The sequence below is a fragment of the Solanum pennellii genome, chromosome 1 (genome assembly GCF_001406875.1).
Source record: "Solanum pennellii chromosome 1, SPENNV200".
NCBI classification, from domain to species: Eukaryota; Viridiplantae; Streptophyta; class Magnoliopsida; order Solanales; family Solanaceae; genus Solanum; species Solanum pennellii.
This window is the reverse complement of record NC_028637.1, coordinates 27,298,040-27,306,032: the sequence shown is the minus strand read 5'-3', so window position 1 is coordinate 27,306,032 and position 7,993 is coordinate 27,298,040. Positions and strand designations below refer to the sequence as shown.

The following is a 7,993-nucleotide window of genomic DNA, read 5'->3' as shown; positions in this document are numbered from 1 at the left end:
TGCAACAAAGGGGAGAAGTCACTCTAGTCTACTGCAAGTCTGAAAACTAGCTGGCAGATCTGTTTACTAAGCCTTTAACGATCAACGAATTCGAGCTTCTTAGACAGAAAATAGGAGTTCGCAGTATCCAAAGCAAGGAGGAGTGTTAGGAATTTGCTTTTGATCTGCAGTAAATTTAATTTTACTGCCTATGTTTTAAGTAAGACATAGTCAGTTATTTGTTAGTCATGCTTTCCTATTATTTGGGAGTTGTTTAGTGACTGCTAGATCATGTGTTATTATTTTTACTTTTCGTTCTAGGATTTTATATATCTTATCTGAATAATTAATAAAAAAACAATTCTTCTTTTGATTAAATTCTATTCTCTTCCGTCTTTATGTTTTAGGTCCAGACTTTGATTTTCCTGTGTTATTTCGCTTAGATAGATTTTTAAAACCATCAGATACTATAAAATTCTCTCGAAATTCTTTACCACCAATTTCACCATCCAAAATCACTTCTAGTTCATCTTAATCTTCTTGCAGCAATTTATACCGACTGAGTGGACAAGTATTACTCCAATTAAGCCAAGGAATAATACAATCATTACGAAAAAAATGCTTACAAGGCAATTGACTAGCTTCCATATCAATTCCGAATTCCTCCATACAAATCGAACCTTTTTTGGATGATTCATTGATTTTCACACTCGGAAGTGAGTTGATAAACGATTTAAGAGTCGGTGAACGGAATTGAGGTGAGTTAAACAACTCAAAAGAAAGATTGTCGGAATCACTCTCATCAGATTCAGTATCTAAATAAGAATAATTAGAAGTAACAGAATCAGTGGTGGAAAGGGTATAATTGGTAAGAGTTAAATATTGAGGAAAAGTATAAAACTAGCAATGGTGTAATTAGGGAAGAGGTGGCGATGAAAGCAGCGAGGGCAACAAAAGGAGGAGTTAACGTCAGCGGTGGTGGTTATGTGAATGGCATCGCTGCAGCTGTAGAACCGTAAAGAACGGCGTGGGAAGGATGGCCTCTTTCGTTGACATGATGGACCTTTGGTGTCGTCTTAACTTTTTTCTTAATTTTATTTTTGGAGAAAAGTTGAGTATAGTGTCTGTTTAAATTGTTTTGCGCATGAACCTATGGAATTATCTAGAATGTCCTACGCTTTTACTTTGGCTAATAGATGTCTTTACCGTCAATACTTTGGCTCAAAAATGTTTTTGCAGTCAAGGCTTTAGTCCAAAAATGCTCTTATAGTTACAAAATGCGTCAAAATACCTTTTTTAAAATAAATATCTTTTCAAACACATCTTCTTCATTTTTATACATGAACACTATTCTTGTTTTTTTTCTTCTAAAGTCACTTTAACAAATAAAAACGTAGTAAATATTTTTTTCTTCTTAGGGTGTGTTTGGTATTAAGGAAAATGTTTTGCATAAAAAAATATTTACCTTGAAAATGATTTTCTAAAAAACAAATAGATTTTTACTTTTTTTTTCTCATATTTGGTTGTTGAATAAAAAAATATTTTTGCAAAAGATTTTTAGTGTTTGTTTAATGAATGAAAAATACTTTTGAGAAATGTCTTTTATTTTACAAGAGTATAAACTTATTTTTGAAATTGAATTTTATGTTATAAAAAATGTTATGGTATAAAAAATATACTCGTATCAAAATTATTCCATTGTTTAGATATAAATTGTTGAAGTTAAGGTTAAAAATACATTTTATATCTAAATTATCTCATTTATTAGTGAAATACATCTAGATGTTGATTAGATCAAACCGGTGTCTAAATATGCTTCTAGGTGTATGTACATAAAATTTACGTTCACCTACCGTAGGTTCTATTTTTAATTCATTTTTTTTCATTTTTACTTGAAATGGATGATATATTAATTATTTACATATATTTTTAGTTAATTTTTTTAATATTCTAAATTCTCCCCTTTTAAGTCTGAGAAAATTGATGTCAACACTGAGACGAAATCACGACTACGAAGGTGGAGAAGAAGATGATGAATGTTATGGTGGAATAAATATATTTATATGGTGATAGTTTTAACCTCGAAACTTCATTTTTAACTTAATATTAATTTATTTAGATTTATCATGATAAAATTAGTTTTCTACATGGAGCATAACATTATATAATATTTAAACAAAAGAGAGTGCACACATCGTCATCAAAAATAAGTCAAGGAATGTTTATCTAGTGATAATTCAAGTATCAAAATTATAGTCTCAACAGATCATATATGAAACTCAAAAAGTTAAGATAGTTTAGTTTTAACCATTTTAACTCTAATTATTATTATTACTATTATTATTATTATTATTATTATATTATTATTATTATTATTATTATTATTATTATTGTCACACCTCTTTTATTTTATTTTTTTATTTTTTTACAATTGTTGAGGATATGACGGGTTTTTTTTAATTATTTTTTTTATATTTATTTTTTTAGAGTCGCCACTTGGAATTGAGTTTTTTAGGTGTTCCAAGTCATCAGATAGTTCTTAGTTTAAAATAAAAAAAAAATTTTTGTTTTTTTTTGTTTTGGTCTACGAAAAACAGAGATTGGGTAAGAAATTCTATTGACCGGAGGGAGGTATGAGGCACCCCCCGTGTCCCGTGGTTCTAGCACAGTCGCTTTATTAACTTATATTTGGCTAAAATAATTTATTTATTTAACTTGGATAAAATGAAAAAAGTGTATTAATTACTATTTTTTTAAAAAAAACTGATTGGCCTAAGAGCGTAACCGCACACAAGACCCTTCTTTTTAGAAAAGAATACACGCCAAGGATCGTAACCGAATACATGATGGTATTTGAAGTTTTATTTTTTTTTTAAAAAAAACACAATAATTAATTACTCAATTTAAAAAATAACGATAAGAATGAATAAAAGAAATTGGTGCAACATATAAACCAAGAAATGATTAGTATTTATTTATTTATTATTATCAAAAAAAAAATCTAGCATTTATATTTATGGTTTTACCAAAAATAAATAAATTAAGTTCTACTACTAGACAATGACAACAAAAGAAGAAAAAAAAAACTTTTACAAAATTACAATTAAACACTATTTTAGAATTAATGATATACTAGTTTTAATTTCTTTTTTTTTATATATATATTGATAAAAATTTAAGAAAACAACCAATTTGGTAACAAATTTTTTTTTTTTATATAAAATAACTACCTTGACTTATTTGATAGAAGATTGCAAAATAGCAAATTTTTTAAATGTTGAACTATTAAGTCAAGTTAGTCAAATTTGTATTTTTACTTTAATAATTAATTCAAATATTTATTTAAGAGATTTTTTTTTAGAAATAACCAGATTTACATTTTTTACATAAATAACCAGATTTTATTTTCTTTGCAGAAATAATCAGATTTACATTTTTTGCAGAAATAACCAGATTTACATTTTTGCAGAGATAACCAGATTTACATTTTTTGCAGAGATAACCAGATTTACATTTTTGCAGAAATAACCAGATTTTACTTTCTTTGCAGAAATAACCAGATTTACAGTTTTTGCAGAAATAACCAGATTTACATTTTATCTTTTGTTACAAAAATGACCAGATTAAACTCTTTTGCAAAAAAATGACTAGTTTTACATTTTATTTTTTTTAAGTTCATTCCTCAAAGAAGAAAGTTACCGAAAACCTAAAAAATTTGCAATTGTTATATTTTATTTACTTACTTTTTTTTACTTACTAAAGCCAAAATTTAAACTAAAAATGATTAATAATATATATATACATCATAATAAACACAATCATATGAGAAATACTATAGAATAAACTAATAAAAATATACAAACTAAGTAACATAAGGATAAACATAATCACACGAGAATCATAATAAGTTTGGCAAAAATATCAACAATTTTTTTTTAAAAAAAAAAACATAAAAGAACATAAACATTAATTCAAGATTACATTGAAATGTAAAAAGAAATACCTAGAGTTGATGACAAGCAAATATAGAAGCAAATTCAATTGAATTCCCAAGACAACACAATAGAAATATTTTTATTTTCTTTTTAAGAAGAAGAAATTTTTTAAGTAGTTTTTTTTTTTTTATCTTTTTTCTCCTTCTTCCTCTTTTTTTTTTTCCCAAGGGGGTTTAAATAGGTGATTAACAGTAACATCCCACCTTTCTTGAAAACTTAAGAGCCAATGCATGCATTGGACTCTTTGTTTTCTCAAGGTGCCACCCAAGATGACCAATGAAATTCTTTTTTATTTTATTTTTTTTAAAAGAAAAATCAGATTAATTGAATAATCCTTTTGCCCTTTTGGATGAACCATTTACTTTATTCATTAATTGAATATAGTTATATGGGTCATCAGAAAATAATAGGCCCAATGTCATTTAGATGGCCCATTTCTTTTATTCATTGTTTGAATAATAGTTAATGAGCCATCTGACAAAATTCAAAATAGGCCCAAATGTTGACCCATTTCATCAAGACCCAAACAAAATGACCCACTAACACAAAATCTAAATATCTAAACAATTTTAAAGATCAAAGACAACAAAATAATGCAGAAAATAAAAGTAAAAATAAAAAATAAAAAGATAATAAACATAAAAAACGGAATAAAAAAATAAAAAATAATAATAATACTTCAAGCAAATCATCAACATGATAAACTTAAAGAACATTAATAACACAAATCCGACATCAAACGACTTATGTGGTCAAACGAAAAATAGATAATGATGAATTTGGATAAAGATTGAGAGGGGAAAAAGATTGACATAACTTCCGGGTAAATGAAGGTCGCCGGAAAACTTTGCTGGAAAATTTTTTGACGGATTTTGAACTTAAAATTTATATCAAATGATAGCCCTTGAAGAGCTCTACACATTTATGTAAAGGGTTTGGGATGGGAATCCGAAACTTTTTAAATCTAAGGAAAAAAGTAAAAATTCATATTTGGTTTTCCTTAGATCTACGGAGTTTGGCTATAGATATGGATGAAAGGTTTGTAGATTTAGGTAGAGGAGGGTGAAAGTAAAAGATGGTAAAAATTTTTAAAAAATTCCGGCCAAAAAAGGTGGTGGCCACCGGGCGGTGGTGGCGGTAGTGGTGGCTGGCCGGCGGAATGGTAGTAAGGGGAAGAAGAAAGGAAAAAAAATCTAAAATAATAAAAAAAATGCTATTTTTGGAGTTTTGTATTTTTGTTTGGGTCCAATAATAGCCCTTGGATCAAATATCATGAATGGTTGAGATTCAATCTTGACCATTTCTATGGACCGGGTCAAGATCAATTGGGCCATCAGAATTGATTTAAATCAGCCCAATTTAAACAAAATTGGGTCATTTGAGCCAATAAAATAATAAAGACAAATACCAAAAATTCGAAAAAAATCCTTACTAAAAGTATTATAGGAGTAAAATAAACACGTCAAAAATTAGGTGTTCACAGCATGCCCCTCTTTGCTTGGAAACATGAAGAGTTTTCAAGCAAAGAAAGTGAACGAAGTGGCTAATTTTTGACTGTTTCAAACTCCGATGAAGCCATTTTGAAAAATATGACCGAACTTTGCTTTAGAGGTTGCCTACATATCCTTGATTAAAAGGAAATCAGATCAGTGTAGTTCGAGAAACTTTGATAGTCGAAACTATCAGAAAAGACGGTCAAAAGATTGCTTCATATTGCTTGTCATCATCTACTGCCTATAGTTACAAAGAAAAAAAAAGTTAGAGAACTATGTCTCTCTACATTATAAATGTTACAAGATCCCTAATTGATGTATCTTCTTAGAATCTTGTCTAGATTTTTCACTTGCTCTGTGCATTATCTTTGAGATCGGTCTTCATGCTGTCTTGGCGGCTGGTGGATCATTCTTAAGTGCATGTTTTAACTTGAGTGGGTTGTTGAAACTCAAAAACTCAAGATCACAAAATGAAGAACCCATGAAGAATATGTTTCCTTTAGAAAATAAGAAAACATATGAGAATCTTGAACTAGGAAGTATAACCCTAGAATGAATATGTTAAGTGAAGCGTGTTGCCCTGAGAGTTCCAAATAAGACGCATTGTCCTAAGAATGGATGTATCCCCAAAATGTGAATAGGGTGTGTATAACCTATGAATGTTGGTGCGTATTGCTCCAGACATGAATATGGTGCGTATTGCCCATGAATAAAGGATGTGTGCTTGTTGCACGAAATTGAGATTGGTGCATATTGCACGAAATTCAGACAGGTGCGTATTGCACATGAACAAAGGATGGTGCGTATTGCCCATGAATAAAGGATGTGTGTTTGTTGCACGGAATTCAGATTGGTGCATATTGCACGAAATTCAGACAAGTGCGTATTGCACATGAACAAAGAATGGTGCGTATTGCCCATGAATAAAGGACGTGTGCTTGTTGCACGGAATTCAGATTGATGCGTATTGCACGAAATTCAGATAGGTGCGTATTGCGCATGAACAAAGGATGGTGCGTATTGCCCATAAAAAAAGGACGTGTGCTTGTTGCACGAAATTCAGATTGGTGCGTATTGCACGAAATTCTCGCATTGATAGGCAAAATGCGAGTAGATTGAGATGAAACACCAAACATTTGAAGACTTTGGATATCTTTCTTTTGTGGTGTTTCCTTTTTGACTTGTAACCCTGCATTTTTTTCTGTGTTGAGCAAATGAAAGAGAAAATTGTTAGTTTAAAATGGTGGTTGGTTTGTGGCCTTGGTTCTCCAACGACTTGACCATACTCACGATCAATTTCTCCAACTCTACTACAACTCCTTGGTTAAGCAACCTTTGAAGCTCCCTCTTTGTTAACCAGGGGACTTGATCTTTTGGTACTACCAAATATCATGGTGCGAGTGATGTCTCAAAGAATGATGACCTTCATGAATTTTCAGTGAAGATCTGAGGTATTTTTAGTCCTTGGTCAATGGCTTGTCAACTCAGATACTCAGCTTTACTTTTGGGAACCCGTGGTAAGCTTTGCACTCTTTAATTTATTTTGTCAAGAGATTATATCAAAAAGAGAAGAGAAAAATAAATAAATAAATAAATAAAAATATCGGCTTAAGAGTAGGAAAGATTGGATCAAGAAGACTATAAACTTAATGAAAGATATTCCATTAAAAATGAGAAAGAGAACTTATCTGGAGGCATATGTCGACTTTGATTGAACCATGACATGCACTTGGACTTGCCCCCTGATTCGTTTTTTTTTTTAGTTCTCACAAGATGAGTCATCTTCAATTGATTTATGTGCCCTTTATGCAGAGGTGTCGAGAAATGATCATCTTTGCAGATTTCATTCATGATGTTCTCTCCCTTTATCTTAAGGTGCCCGTAGGATTTTCACCTATAAGGTTTTATTATCGTCTTATGATGCCTATGAACGTTTTCACCGGTAAAACTCTCTCTCTCTCTTTTTTTTTGAGGAGGTGCCTCTGTTCTTTGAACCCCAAACTTGTCGCAGAACCTTAGAATGCATTAGATGTAGTATCTTTTGACTGAATCTGCATTAACAATTATGCCCGTGGTTTTTCGTTCCACATCAGTAAGGTGCAGGGCTCCTTTGGACAATACTTCCTTGATAAGATATGGACCTTGCCAATTTTGGGCAAACTTTCCCTTGGCTTCTTCTTGGTGCGGGAGAACGCGCTTTAAGACCAGTTGACCTACTTCAAAGTGTCTTGGGTGCACCTTTTTGTTGTATGCACGAGCCATCCTTTGCTGATAAAGCTGACTAAAACAGACAGCTGTCAATTGTTTCTCGTCTATTAATGCGAGTTGCTCTAGTCGGGTTTTGACCCATTCGGTATCTTCAATTTCAGCCTCAACAATAATTCGAAGAGATGGAATTTCAACTTCTGCTGGAATCACAGCCTCAGTTCCATACACCAGCAAATAAGGAGTTGCACCAATCGAGGTACGCACTGTTGTGCGATATCCTAAAAGTGCAAAAGGCAGTTTCTCATGCCATTGTCTAGT

The 7,993-nt window shown here is 31.1% G+C and overlaps 1 pseudogene; it reads right to left on the bottom strand.

The window, feature by feature from the left end:
- Nucleotides 1–375: 375 nt before the first annotated feature.
- On the bottom strand, nt 376–1,035 carry LOC107019167 (annotated as a pseudogene).
- Nucleotides 1,036–7,993: the final 6,958 nt, after the last annotated feature.